Genomic DNA, 16,150 nt, shown 5'->3' with positions numbered 1-16,150 from the left:
TGCAGTTGCTTATCTAGAAACAATTATAACCATCTTAAAGCATTACTATGCAAAATAAGTTAACAAAATATTGATAAAAGTTTTCATTATATAGCATAGAATTTTATACATAAAAGATACTTAAGTTCAATACAAATATTAATAATGCACATCTGACTCCACACAAAAACTTAGTTGTTTAAGCTAACCAAAATAATACAATATCGAGAATCTTACACCCCTAGTCTTAGATACTCTTCTACTTAAATTAACATGATATATCACATCATTAACTAACATACCTTTGTTTCTGCATAATCCAAACAGGCAGCAAAAAGGCATTATATCTTCATATTATGAACTTGTTGTAAGGATCAAAAGGAGAAGCAAAGCATGATTTTATTAGACTATACCCAAGTACTCAACTGATTCCTCTCAAAACCATGTTACAACTCCTTACTTAGAACATGTGATCTGATGATCTAATCTTAATGAATAATAATCTGTCTACTTGATTAAAAGTTCACCTATGAACTTCTGTATTACAACACTTATAAGCCATGTGTTTTACACTCTTCTTTGCCTATTATTAAACTAAAGGTTTGAAAAATATGGTGAATAATCTAACACAATTAAGTACTTATGTCGAACCACCTCTACCACGTTGTGCCATTGATGACTCTTGCATTCTTCTTTGCCTAATGGCTCCCAACAATCTACAAGAGTGCCAGCAAATGCAAAGAAATAAAAACTGCACCATGATAATAGGAAATTAGAATAGCAACACAATACGAGCGAAGAAATAAGAATCAAATCTTTATATTTTAAAATTTTAATTAATTTCACACCTCATCTATTGGATTATGTAGTTGTATATGACTGACTAAAGTCAAATAAGATCGTAAGCCAGTATTCCAAGAAAAAAAATACACAACCCTCCTACACCTTTCTCTATGTCTCTCTATACCTCTTCTTTTGTCCCTTCACCATTGCCATTCCTAGAAACTACTCCCTCAAGATGCTCATCTAACAATGGATACTAATCCCATTGTCCCCAAAAACAGTTCTTATATTTCTTTTTAGGCGCCCTAAATTGATGTTCTCATTTCATATTTTCAATTTGATCGCTATATATATATATAAAAAAAAAAAAAAAAAAAAAAAAAAAAACCCCAAATTAGCCCTTTTTTTTTATTTTCCACCACCCACATGCATGTACTTTATTCTGTTTTATGAACTTATAGTTTGTGATCTACGTACTAACATTTCCTATATTTATCTTTTGTTGCTTTATGTACTTTTTCCTTCCATTTCTTAATTCTTTTGATTTTTGACATTTGAGAACAATATTTGGGGAAGGCGAAAGTAAAAAAAATCAGCCTTCATACATGCAAGTGTTAATTTTAGCTTACCCTTACCACTTGCTTCCCCTACTACCTCTATTTTCCTTTCTCTTACAGTTTCTATCACTCAACCTTTTATGATTTTGCAAATTTTTTTATAATCTTTCAATTTTCTCTATTTCTTAATCATGTTAAAATTAACCTCCTCTAATGCTATTTGTTTCTTTCTTCTTAACACATGTAAGTGATACAATTTCCCTATCACCCTCCACTCTTTTTGGTCTCCTATTTATACACCCTCTTTCCTCCTTATATTTTTCTCCCTTTCACTTTTTAATTATAGTCTTAAAATTTAGCTTATCCTACTTGCTCTCTCCCTCACACTTTGTCACTACTTTTTTCTACCCTTCCTCTAATTTGTCTCATATAATTATGTATAGTTGAGAATCTATTCTTAATATTTTATTTTTTTGTTACGGAATTAAAAAGATATTTTATTCTATAACGTTCTCCTCTTTGACTTCTATATTTGATCTTTCTTTATCATCTTTACATTCGCCTGCCCACCTTTTCAAATCCCTCTTCCTCATCTCCTACACATTCCCCCGCTCTCTTCCTTTTCCCCACTCTCTTGCTCCCTATTTTTCTCTCCATCTCTTCTTTTATGGTTTAATATTTTTAGTCAGCTTAATCCTACATGCTCTCTCTCTCTCCCTCTAAAATTCCCTCTCCCCTTTCTCTTTCATTTCCTTACCCCTTCTTCTTACTTGAGTCTTACTTGCTTCACCCTCTCTATCTCTTTTATCTTTACTTTCATAATTGTTTTATATAGTTATGTGTAGTTGAGAATCTCTTCTGAATTGTTAATTTTATTGTTACGGCATCAAAATGATATTTTATTCTATAATGGTCTCCTCAAATAGCTTTAATTTCCATGTCTCCTCTCTGATTTCTATATTCGATCTTTCTTTATCATCTTTACATTTGCTTGGTCGTCTTTTTAAATCCCTTTTCCTCATCTCCTACACATTCCCCGTTTTTTTTTCCTTTTCCCCACTTTCTTGCTCACAATTCTTCTCTCCATATATCTTCTTTTATGGTTAAATATTTTTAGTTAGCTTAGTTCTACATGCTCCATCCTCTCTCTCTTATCTTCAGCATCAAATTCCTTATCCCCTTTTTCTTTTATTTCCTTATTCCCTTCTTCGTACTTGAGTCTTACTTGTTTCACCCTCTCTATTACTTTCATACTTTTCCTTTCCCCCTCCTCCCGGCCACCACAACATTTGCACTTCCTTAATTAGATGATTGAAGAATCCACTCAACTAAACAATGTTCCATAATGAAGGTTCGTATTCCATTGTATATCAAACTGAAGGTTCCAAAACCTAAATTCTTGACCTATTATCGGCAATCCAAAGCACTCATGCCTCGCGGTCCACTTTACTCGAAACAAACCCTATTCACCTAAGAATCTAAAAACTAACTTAATAATATAACCCATAGAATCATATTAAACAACCAATTTAATCTTAGTTCACACTAGTGGAAAAAAGGCCATCTGTAATGGGCAAAAAGGGCCCCAATTAATCTTTGTACCAATTTTCTTAATCTTAATTCCCTATGCCTAAAGTATAATCTTAATAATTAAGTGAATTTCGTTAGAATTAGCTTCACCAAGTACCAGCATCAGAATGGCAAGTATTACTTATATATCCTCTAAAGAAATACACAAATCAAAAAACAAAAGCCGGAGCACAACCTAAGAAACAATCATCAAACAAACAATGTACCATGCCTTCTCTTGAACTTGACTTAGAATTGTTAAAAAAGCTCGTCTTTTGAGCTTTCACAAATTCCTGCACAAACCTATAAGGAAGTCAACTTATTTTATTGTATGACCATCTAGTATCCTTATTATTTGAACAAAAAAAAGGGGTAATTCAATAATTAAGCTGGACAGTCAAAAGGACAAAGGATGTCATCAATTCATCATGAGGTTAAAAAATTATCAGTTTCCTTCTTCTATAAGAATTGTAATTGTAGGCAGCGCATACAATCAATACAATTATTTGACAGCAAAGGTGAGATTATAATCCCTAAACTTACCTAAGTCTTTCTCTGCATGCTCAGTTTTCCCTTGTTCTTGAAGCTTCATGTATCTTTCAATGAACCCTCTCTCTTTTTCCAACTCCTTCCTAAATACTGAATAAATAACAGTCATATTATGAATAGTGTTGCCATATTTACTAAAAATACTCAAAAGCATCCATCAGATATAACTAACTTATAACAGCATTTTCTTTCCCATTTTCTTTCCCACTGATATACCTATACCTAGGCTGGTTGCTGCAAAGTTTTATAAACATGCCAAACTTTATACACGAGGTGGAAATTTATAGAACCACACAAAATGCTGAAGCAACTTAGTCTCATCCTTGTATGTCAGATGCCTAACTTCAATCCAAATCAAATCAGTAGCCCAACCATAGCAGAGTCCTGATATATATATTTGACATTAGAACATGCGATATCTGGTTAAGTTTAATTTTTAGGTTGAGTAATATGCGCCCTTAAATTCGACAAAGCAGAGCAATGATAAGGTGTATTGTCCTTATAATCAGCTATAAAGCCTAAAAATGTGAGTGTGTGAGCTTGTGACTAAGCACTACAAAGATCGTTCTCATAATCCCTGATTAAATATTAATACTTTGAATGGTGTACACTCATCACAACTTTTAATGGCTGGTGATTTTTGTTGTTAGAAGATCAAGGAGCAAGCAGTCAGCAAAGTAACACAGTCACAGCTCAGTAGCTCACAGAGGCAGATAAAGCAGCTAACGTTCTGGCATCAACTATATAGTACAGTGACCACTTTTGGACCAAAGTGCACAACTAAATTTAATTTTTTTCTCCTCTAAATGGAAATCCAACAATACTTATCAACACAATTTTAGTCTAATTACATAGATAAACAAAACCCAAACCCAAAATTCAAATTCACCACAATAAACACCAACAAAATAAACATGAGAAATGGACTAAAACATAAATAAACAAAGAAATATACCAGCCAAAGAATTAAAGGATACCGAAAACAGCCTTGGAGAATCGTGAAACTCACTTAATGTTGTCCTTTCCCTCTTTCACTGGCCATTAACCTTTTCACTTCAATTCCTATAACTCCTCATACAAACAGATATTATAATCAACACCTAATTCAACACTAAATTAAAAATGAAAGCCCAGATACTAAATTCATCAAAGTTTCAGATTTCACTTTTACCTCAATTAATCAAACAAATAATGCTTCAATTCAAACAAAAATATATTTTTGCAAATGAAAAAAACTACGGAAATGGGTTATACGGTTATACCTGATTGTTGACCATTAGCTTTTCAATTCCATCTCATATAATCACAAAATTATAAAAATCAGTGGTAGAACAGGGCTTATAAGAGGGGAGAGGGTCCGCCTTCCAAGACTTGCAAACAAGCCCAAAGATAAAGTTGATAAAAGCACGCATATAATGCATACAGGTTACAAGTCCAAAATTAAAGAAAAACTCAAAATCAATGCACATGAAACTTAAATATATAATTATCATCACCAATTAAGTTCCAGAGGCATGTATGATTCTTGGTTTTACCAACATTAAGCAATGAAGCAATTATCCACTTCATGCAAAGAGAAATCATCACTATCATAGCAAGGATTGGTCCCAAGATTTCCAGAAACTATAAAATAGACAAATGGATCAACCTGATGCTTCCTATCTCAACTTTACAGCCTTACCTCCAATGCTATACACAATAGCCTTAGTGCTAGAGTCATCAAAAGGGGAAGCCTAAAATAATATTTTGAGCCTCTACTTCCTTTATACAAGTTATTACTCGTAGTAAATAAAGGAATGAAACTGCACTACTTCTTACTCTGTTCCAATACCCTAATGGGGACCAGCTCATTTCAAATTATCAGATCCTTGAATTACAGTACTTATGTGAATTTAATTATTAAGGGGATATTCTGATGTGCCCTCATTCTAATAGGACATGCAGGCCCATCAGTAGCGTTCTCATGAGGAAGCAAAGACCACATCCCTGAATAATAAAAAAAAAACCATTACAATAACATACTAAAATCACATAAAATCAATCAAAATACCAAATTATGAAACAAAATCTATTAAAAGGAACAAAATATCAACAATCTTGGGTATAACCAGGCAACCATAAAGTAATCCTTTAATTTAACTGCATTTCAATTTCAATAGCCTAGAACTACAGTTACAAGAATCTAATTTTTATAATTTCAAATTTTTAAGTAATCCGTAAAATTATCATGAAATCTGTAAATTAAAGCACATTGATTCAGTAAAGAACAAGAAAGATCTCCTGAAATTAATCTGAGTAACAAAATATGCACCAATATTCCAATAATATACACACTTGCACTCCTCCAAGTTGGTCAGCTCTAGATTGACATAGACAAACTAAAACCCATAAAACAAAAACAAATTGTTTATGAATCTTCTCAAACTTAAACTCCCAATCAAAAACCAAATTGTGAATTGCAAATTCTAGTTGAAATTTCCTAATTGAGCCAAAGTCAAATAGAAAACTATCCCAACAACAAGCACATTTGCTCTCCCCCAATCAAAGCAACACTAAATTGGAACATAAAAACCATTCTCAGTTTGCACTACTACATTGATTTTCACATTGCGATACCTAAACACAACAATTCAAATAATTCCTTAATCAATAACCCATAATTAACCACAACATTCTTCAAATAGATAAATAATTTTTTTTTTTGTTTTTTTTAAACCAGATTAATCATTATACAGTCATTAGATGAAACCCAGATTTTATTAAGAGACAAATACAAAGCAATAATTAAAGCTCAGATCAAAATCAAAATAAAAAAAATTAAAAAAGAAAAAACCACTGACAATTTCAAGCAAAATCACCAACTCCAAATAAGTAGAAATTTATCAAAAAAAATATTAAACCTCGTTCCAGGTATTTAATCTTCATATACCTTTCAAATTTCTGCCGAATTAATCATCAATGACGTACTATATACTAAAGTTGGACCACCACAACCGTTGAAACTACCACCGCCGCGAGAACACCGGCCTGAAGATGCCACCATTTGTTGGAGGAAAAATGAAAGGGCAGAGGCATTGCAAGCCAACCTAGTCCAGGAAGGAGGAATGAAATCTTAATGTGATTTCTTCCCTAAATTGATAGTGAAAAATCAATTAAGAATGAACTCTATTGCGGAAATGATATTCGGTGATTGATAAAAAAAAAAAAAAAAAAAAAAAAGAAGCTGAAATTCCACAATACAAATCTTAATTAAATTGCATTTTACTAATTCAAACTTATAATTTCATCACTTGATAAAACATCTTAATGTAGAATTTGCGTCAATGTAGTAGAGAAGGCTCATAGTACACCTTTAATGGTGGAAAAATAGATTATAGAGAGTGGGAGGAGAGAAATTTTATTTTTAATAAAATCAGAAAACTCAAATGAAAGAGGAAGAGGAAGAAGAGCGTGAACGAGGGGAAATGAATGGAAGGGAGGAAATCAGGGGAAAAGTATCATTTGGTGACTCAACAAATGAAACGAAATTGCACCTAAATGCAAGAAACCCAAACTCTAATTTTTCCCAAGCTTATGAACAATATTTTTCATTGGCTACACACTCATAACACTATTTCTTTCATGTTTGACAAGTTGTCACTTTTTAATTGGTAGGGATATGTTGCAGGCAAGGGCGGACTCACCTTTAGTCATGGTAGGTCCCGGGATACAATAATATTTAAAAAAAAAAATTATACTAACATGTAAATAGCATAATTGGAGTCAAACTACTACTTCTTAAAGTAAGTCCTAGTGTTTCACGTGGATACCCTTTAATTTTCTTTTTACAAAAAGGAAATTTTGAGAACTACCAATTACTATTGTTTCCATTTAAGCAAATACCACGTACCATTATTTTTTTTTTTGAAAATTACCATCAATTTTTTTTCTAAAAGTACCAAAAGTTTCCACCTAGTGGCTCTCAACCATCTTATGACGTCATGTGGGCTCCACATAATACCTTCCCTCCCTTTTTCTATACAATTTCTTATTTCTCACTCGATACTTCACTCCAAGGTTCAATTTTCGCTGAAAGAAATCGAAAACATTGCAATTCACTTCTCTAAACCAAATAATTGATTGAATATTGTTTGCTCTTTTGATTTCATTCAGTGAAAAATTGAACTTGGGAGTGAAGTATCGAGTGAGAAATAAGAAATGGGAGGGAAGGTATTATGTGGGGCCCACATGACAAGTGGCGGATTTTGGACCAAAAAATTATTAGGGCCAAGGTTTGATCCCTCAACCTTTTGGATAAAAATAACAATACTTAATCACTATGCCACAAAATTTTATTTGTAATTACTTGACATCATATTAATTATAATCAACCACTTAAATATGCTTAAGGGGGGCCAGGCCCTTACTCGCCCTAACCAAGATCCGCCTTTGCACATGACATCATAAGGTGGTTGAGAGCGAACTAGGTGGGAACTTTTGGTGTTGAAGAAAAAAGTTGATGATAATTTGCAAAAAAAAATAATAATAATAATAGTAGGTGGTAATTGCTCAAACATAAACAATAGTAGGTGGTAATTGTCAAAATTTCCTAAAAAAAAAAAAGTTAAAGAAGAATCTTTATGACTTGTCAGACTTTTTTGCCAACTCTTTCCTAATTTTTATACACTGTTTAATTTACTTCTTACTCTTATGATTTACGAAACTTTCCCCTTGACCAAAAAAAACCAACCTCCCCGATTTCAAGCGGTGATTCAAGACGATTTCACTATTCCGGCATACCCTCCGTCGGTCGGCTTCAAGATTTTCTCCGTGGCTTCGTCTATTACCCATCCACTACAAAACTTAGGAAATTTACCGACCTTAAATCAATTATTTTTAAAATTTAAATTTGGGTATTTTTATGAATAATGGGTGTTCTTGTTAAGTAATTCCTTATTGAGTTATTATTTACTTATGCTAATTGCTGTAAAGCTTTATGTTGTTGTTAATTTAGTTGTTCTAATTCAGTTTATAAAGCTTTTAAATCATTATTTGATGGTATGTCTTTGGATAATTGTATTGGTTATTAATTTTCAATCAGGGTTTTACATTGATTAATTGTATAAATTATGTATTTGACTAAGTGTTGTTGAAAATACTATTTTATTTGGGTATTTCTACCCCGCCAAGTGGCCCAATGAGAGCGCAACACGTGTCACTGGAAGAGATGTCCAAATGGACTTCCCAGATGTTGACACGTGTCACGCAGATATGTCCTCTGGGAATGGCGACCTTCAAGGCCCAAATTCCATGGGAACCGTAAAACGACGCTACCCTAAATCCTAGTTCATCAAACCCTAGGAAAGGGCACACCTTTCTAGGACCCTATAAATATGGAGATACTCCCATTTATTGAGGCACGTTCTAATCATTTACACCATCTGCCACTCTTCAGAAAAAGACAGACACCTGATCTCTGAATCCGAGAAGATACCTTACTTCCGCACCTTTTTACTCTGAATCGTTACTAACTTAGGGTGTGTTTGGATAGAAGGATTTGGAGGGAAAGGAAGAGAAGAGAAAGGGAGGGATACATTTTCCTTTGTTTTGATAGCAAATTAGGAAGGGAAAGGAAATAGAAGGAAAGGAAATGGGTGGAAATTTATTACTTAGGAGTAAAATCATTCCAATTTTTGAAAAGATTGGAAGGAAAATTATGTAAAAACTGATATATTGTAAAAAGACAAATATACCCTTTACTTTCTAACAAAAATCTAAACATCAGTTTTTTACGTAATTTTTTTCTCTCTCCTCACGATATCCCCAAATTTCTAGGTTTCCAAAATGCAATTTCCCCCCCCCAATTTCTAGGGTTTGTGGAGTGCGATTTCACTACTAATCTACTCATACTTGTCAAATTTTAGTTTGATTTTGTTAATTGAATATTTTAATGCGATTTTGTGGAGTGCGATTTTGTTCTTCTACTCAAGCTAGGATGCGTGTTCATGAGAATGTTAAGCGTTTTGCTAAGAATTACTCAAGCTAGGACTTACTCTATAATCAAACTCGTAATTTTTCAATAATTATAAATGCGAATAGTAGTATGATAATAATGCTTTGCTTGTAATCATTCTAAGTTATATGATAATGTACCCCAACTGTTCGACGAAATGCCTAAGAGACATGAGTTTGTTCCTAATGAGGTTTCTTATGGGATTTTGATTAGGAGTTTTTGTGGGAAGGGTGATTCTGAATTGGCTTTGAAATGGAGGAAAAGGGTGTTAAGGTTACTGCTATTGCTTTTACTACTATTTATCATTTATGCTGCTGCTTCCCTCCCTTCCCTTCCCTTTCTCTTCTATCCAAACAAGGGAAATAAAAATTCTTCCTACCTCCCCTCCCCTTCTTTTCCCTCCCCTCTCTATCCCTTCCCTCCCTTTCCTTCCTAAATAGCTATCAAAACAGAGTGTTAATCTTCAGAAGCGAACATCTAAACATCCGGAGTTCCATTGTTTTGCAGGTACAGACGACTTGGATCCAGTCTATGAGCTGTAACTCTCCCAAGGGAGAAAAATCCCTTGAAACATTTGGCGTCGTATGTGGGCGGAGTACCTCAAAGATGGTTTTCACAAGATCCTGTACCGCTTTCGGAGACAAACCGGCCTTTGGTTGATGTAGAGGTCCATTCGGACCATGACTTCAGTGAAGACTATGAAGTCGAAACCTATGTGGCCACTAATGGGACACTAATCTCTAAACATGTTTCCCAGTGGACAACCATATAATAAGATGCAGGTGGAAAGATCAGCCCTAATCACCTGAGACAAGCTCATGAAATTCATAACAAGTATCAAGGGTGAAATCAAGTAATTTATCACCAATAGGACGGCTGCTCCTAGGAAGGAACATTCGGCCTAAAACCCTGATCAGGCTAAAAAAGCAAAGTCAGTCAAGGACCGACAACCTACCCCTCACCCTGTTACGAAGGAGAAGTGTAGACACCCATTTGTGTCTCCCCAAAATCAAACCCAGTGATGAGTACCTTTCACCGTCGAATCATAATCGCATGAAGTGAAAGTGTGGAAAGTCTAGTGTTGCGGTTAGTTTTTATTTCTTTTCTTTCTCTCTGTTTTTGAAAACCTATTTTAAGATAACAGCCAATCCATTTTAGTTTGGTCCATGTCAAGGGTCCAATAATAGTGTAGTTTGGTCGGGTTCAAAAAGAGCTTTCCAACGATATGTTATAAGCCCAATTCCGATGAATAATGAGGAAGTTATGGCCAAATTACTAAACTGGGCCCGGTTTGATATTTATATGCGGCCCAATGATCTAGAGGAAGGCCTAATATTGATTTATCATTCCTACTGCGATTAGAATTGAGTATAGTCTTCTATATACTTCTAGAAGGTTCTTTTGAATCCAACTTTAATTAGCATTGATAAATTGACTTTAGTATACTTTTCAGAGTTTTAATTGGAATAAAAGAAGTGTTTTTAAAGAAAATACAATTTTGCTCTCTCGTACGGTTAAATTTTATCAAAATAAGAAAACGCGTGGAAAATTATTTCCAGCGCCATACGACAGCTCTGTCGCCTGGTGACACGCGCAGCGTTTGGCGACAGGTCTATCGTTTGGCGACAGGCGCGTGTTTGGCTCTGCGGTCGTGTTTTATTCTTTTCGAAACTCTGATTCGTTTTTTATCATATCCGGCTAATTTTCTTTATAAATAGCCTCCTAAAACCTCCGTTTTCCATCATCAACAACTATCAATTCTCATCAATTCTTATTCTCTTTAATTCAACAATCACCAAATATGATCAAGAAACTCTTAATTACTCTCTCTCTCTCTTTTCTAAACTGGCCTTTTGCACATAAAATTCTGCATCCACAAGATCTAGACACACTTAGCATAATTCGAAGTTGCCTTCGCCTTAGACGTGAAAGATTTGATTTATGAGGGTTTGGTCCCAAATCTTTATTTCAATTATTTAATTTAATTCTTTAATTTTATGATTTTCATTGAAGTTACTAACGTGTGTATTTTGTTATTAGAAAGAGGTACAAGACCTCCAAGTTAGTGCTTTAATTGTTTTATTGATATTATGATATAGAAATCATGTTATGATGTTTTATTGCTTCCTAGTATCATGTTTAGGGTAACAACTATAATTTCTAATATCAAATACGACAATTGTGATTCCAGATATGCTTCCTATTCTTTTCCTAATATTTATGTTATTATCATGTTAGGGTTAAAGCTTTGATTTTTAATGTTTAGTATCATGCTAGGGTTTGTTATTAATCTTGTTAATATCATGCCTAGGATCTTGCTATTATTATGCTTTAACATGAATATTATGATCATGATTATTATTATTATGATTGTCATGATCATGATTATTATTATTATAGTTATTAATTTGATGATTATTATGTTTCTTGATATTATATTTATTGTTATTGCTTGATCACACCTTTTATGCATGTTTAAAAGGAATTGGTACTTGTAATCACGCTTAATAAGATAATTAATAACCTTGTTTAGGGTTAATATGATTATAACTCAAGTGATCGCCAATAATAGTTTTATTCGTGCATTAATATTCAACCAACATAGGTTAAACGGGTTTAGGTAAAACCTAATGATTGCATGTTAATCAGAAAGCGCACATGAATACGAGAAGAATAAAGTAGAGGCATATTATTAGGGCAGGTTCAATCTCTTTTAGGTTGGATTTGTACCTTCATCCCCGAACTACCATTCATGGTTCTAGACCTATTGGAGTTGACGATCTCCTAGATCGTTAAGGGGTGTAAACTTAACCTCGTGAACGGTTTACAAGTTTCTAAAATTTTTTGGCGACTCTTTTGCTCTATCTTCCTTCCCTTTGGACACCACCATGCTTAAGTGTATGATCACAGTGGGGTTCAAGTTTGGGGTAATGCTTGAAATATTCCCTACAGTTTTTGGCGACTCCACTGGGGATGATTTCTATTTTAATTCCTAAAATTTATTTTGGCAATGATTTAGAATGAGTGGATGAGAATCAAAAAGTTCTAAGTATTTCATGTGCGTAATTTTGATTAACATTATTGTCATATGCATAAAAAAGATCTTATTGAAAAGACCATCCGTAATGAGTTAAAAACATAGGATTTTTACACGTAGGAAATTTGAGGAATATCTTTCACAACTAATATCGAAATAATGCTGCGCGAAACTAAAAATTTTTATCGAGCACAGAAAGCTGCTTATGCATGTAGGAACTAGCGTCAGAAAATAAAGTTTGTCGCCAACAATTTGACTCTGTCGCCAGACGACAGAACCAAATTGCGGCGACGACCCCTGTTCGCTGACGCCAAGTTCTTCCAATACCGAGCCAAAAATATGCGTTCTAATTTTGACAAGTTTTTAGAACTGCTTGCTCGATCCTACTTCCTGATTGAGTTTTTTCTCACTTTTCTAAAACCCATATCTGTTCTACATATGGACATAACCCTCTGGGAATTCATGCTCCATCTACCTGATTGAACGCTCTGTGCAACAAAGGGTACATCCGAGAATGTTGAATTCACCAAACCATGGAAGCGAGTTTTTAACTCGCGGTGTCCCATCCACTCGCGCTAACCCTTCAAAAGGTAAGGCTTCCGCGCGGTGCATCCGGACAAGTAACCATGTACCCTCTTTGACTAACCCATATCCCGAACTTTAGAGAACTAGAGCCATGGTTAGGTTGCGAACTCATTGCATCATATTGTGCCTGCTTGACTAATTGTGCATTATTTGTTGTGCATACTTTATATGTTTTTCCTAAGGGTTTGTTTAACTTGTGTTTAAGTCTAATAAACTGATTAATGACTAAAAGGACTTTGCCTAATTAATTAATTAATTAATTTTAGTAATTAAAGTCTAATAATTTAATCAGAATTGACTTAGTACGACTTTAGGCATGGCCTGTAGAGTAATAATACCAAACGCAGTCCCAGACCAGTGTTCCAGCAATGGCGCCACGATTGGACTGCAGCGTCACATTGTGTTGTGCAGCGCCTGGCAACAGCTCTGTCATCTGGCGTTACACTGCAAAGTGTGGCGACAGTCCCGTTGCTTTGGCGACAGTCCTGTTGCTTTGGCGACAGTTCGGTATTTTGCTTGAGTCATCACTATGAGTCTAATTAAACAGTTTGCTAATCAATTTGATGATTTTGTTAATAACAGTACCTTTGTTAAGTCCTTAATTGAGTCTAGTCGCATAGTCTAGCCACATGGTCTTACACAAGAGTCTTAGCATGTCACTTACACTCACTACACTCACTAGTCTTAGCACACACTTTGTGTACATGACACCATGACCATGTCTTAGGTTCATGCATGAGTAAGTTTTTCTTTCCGTCATTTGAGTTGGGGGTACATTCTATTCATAATTTTTTTTCATATCTCCCCATCTATATGATTCCTCCATATAACAATATTCATTCTTCCAACCTCCTTCCATCTATTGCATGTTGAATAGAGTTTAAGTCAAATAATTAACAATGAATATCCCTAATTTCCCTTTCCACAGTACTTGGTCGAGGAGAGAAGGGCGATTAATCAAAGACAACACCTTTGTTCAAGTTCAAATTTTTGATAAACCAGTGAGTCGGAAAAGAAAAGTTAAGAAGATAATGGCAAGTCAAGAAGAAGTCAACGAACTTAGGAATCAATTGGCTGACGTAACTGAAGTGTTGAATACTTTAACCCTTCAAATTAAAGATCTCTTGAAGCAACAACAAATGAAGCTCATGCAAGAAAGCTTGAGCAAGATATCTAATGACTATAAACTCCAGGGCATTAGCTCACAAGGGGTCTCGGTGGACAAGGAGCTTCTTCTGCAGAAGTTCAATGCTACTAACATCCCTAAGTTCAAGGCAACCGATAATCCTTATCTTCACTTAAGATCCTTTGAAACTATAATGAACTTTAAGGGGATTGATAAGAAAGTCTTTTATTCCTTGTTTTCCTTCCGTTTTCCAACAATAGTTCTTCTCCCTTGACAAAGAGAAAATCTCTACATGGGAATCGATAGTAAGCACTTTCATTGATAGATATAAGTTTAATATTCAATTCGAAACCGATTATAGACAATTTGAGATTCTAAGACAAAGAGAGAATGAAGGTTTTACTTCTTTCTTCAACAAGTGGAGGGAAACTTTCGCTAAAATGATTGAGGTACCTTCCGAAAAAGAATATGTGAGGATGTTCATAAAAAATTTACAAGAAAAGTATTCAAAGCACTTAAAATATCAACATAACTTGAATACTTTCAAAGCCGTCTATCATATAGGCATCGAGATCAAAGATGACCTCGCAAAGCAAAAAGCTACTAACAATAGAAACCACAGTGGCTGGAGAGGAAAGAAGAACGACAATCCTTCTTCTTCCGAAAACGCCCACTCTAGTAACAATGTTAGTACCTTTGATCTCAGTGAAGTTTTAGCCATGGACAACCAAGGATCTAAGAAGCAACTAAGGAAAGACTTCACCCCCATTGGGATGAGCTATGATACTTCCTTCGATCGACTCCATGCCAAGGGACTCATTACTCCCATTGGACCTATTGAAGATCCCACACCTGAAAAGAGATTGCCTAGTTGGAATCCAGATGCACATTGCAAATATCATCGAGGTAGGGATCATACTACTGAGAGTTGTTGGACGCTAAAGGAGACTATCCAACATTTGATCGATAATAAAAAGCTTCTCATGCCTCCAGCTAGCAAGGAGAGAGAGTGATGATAAAGCAAACGACACAAGACAGAGGCGAGCTTCAACGACAAGATTTCGTGACCTCCTCATTTTCTTTTTTTATTTATCTTTTCCCCAATAAGTCTAGCATAGGCACTTTCCATTTTCCTTATATTTACCTTGTAAGACTTTTCTTTTTTCCTTTTTAATAAAAAATGAGCATTTATTTCCTTGCATATGATCATTGCACTACATCACTTAAAAAAACAAAAATTGTCGAACTAAGCACAAGATATACCAATGATTTGAGGCACCCCTTGTAGCCACATCATATTACCTTTCACCCTTCAAACAATCCTTTTTTGATAAACCACTTTGAGCCTCGTCTAACGATAGGCCCTTCATTTTTCATCCCATATCTACCTAACTTTGGGATGGGATGGTGTGCAACTTATTTTCAATTTCATAAAAAGCTTGAGTGACTTCAAAAGATTAAAATAGCAAAACAATAAGGAAAAAAATAAAATAAAAGTGTACAAAAGGGTAAGTGCTCCAATGTCTTTGATATGAAAATGTCTTCGATATGAACACGTCTCAGATTGTGTCTCTTATCGAGTACTCGATACCGTGCCTGAGAAACATGAATGCCAAGTGAGTGATAGACCGCATGAACGAGATTTCCCACACTTATTAAAATAAAATTTATAAAGCATAAAAAAGAAATAAAAAAGAGTGAGAAACCTCAAGCATGAAAATACAAATATTCAAAAGCAAAGTTGCACACCTTGGGGACTTATCTAGGGTCTTGAGGCTTTTATCCCCTTCTTCTTCAACCTTTGGCCTAACCACGTTACAACCCTTAAAAAAGACCTTTTTGAGGTATACACATACTTGTGCGAGGTTCGGCTAAAGCTACGTTCGACCTGATTCCTAACGGATATGTTGACAACCTTACATCGAGGTGCGGCCGTAATAAAAATACATTCATATTTAAGTTCATAATTGATC

At 34.6% G+C, this 16,150-nt stretch overlaps 1 long non-coding RNA gene across 4 annotated transcripts; it reads right to left on the bottom strand.

Moving 5' to 3' along the window:
* Nucleotides 1-35: 35 nt before the first annotated feature.
* Nucleotides 36-7,456, bottom strand: LOC110695524. 4 transcript variants are annotated; one of them, XR_002506092.1, is made up of 5 exons: nt 6,367-7,456; nt 4,393-5,423; nt 3,432-3,527; nt 3,085-3,191; nt 36-730 (listed from the first exon to the last, which is right to left on the bottom strand). It is a non-coding gene; the product is annotated as an uncharacterized LOC110695524 (long non-coding RNA). The 4 variants fall into 4 exon arrangements; XR_002506094.1 differs by having other exon boundaries at nt 3,116-3,191; XR_002506093.1 differs by lacking the exon at nt 3,085-3,191 and having other exon boundaries at nt 37-730; nt 6,367-7,455.
* Nucleotides 7,457-16,150: the final 8,694 nt, after the last annotated feature.

Source organism: Chenopodium quinoa, unplaced genomic scaffold, assembly GCF_001683475.1.
Source record: "Chenopodium quinoa cultivar QQ74 unplaced genomic scaffold, ASM168347v1, whole genome shotgun sequence".
Taxonomy (NCBI): domain Eukaryota; kingdom Viridiplantae; phylum Streptophyta; class Magnoliopsida; order Caryophyllales; family Amaranthaceae; genus Chenopodium; species Chenopodium quinoa.
The sequence above is the reverse complement of the archived record's forward strand: the minus strand, read 5'-3'. Positions and strand labels throughout refer to the sequence as shown.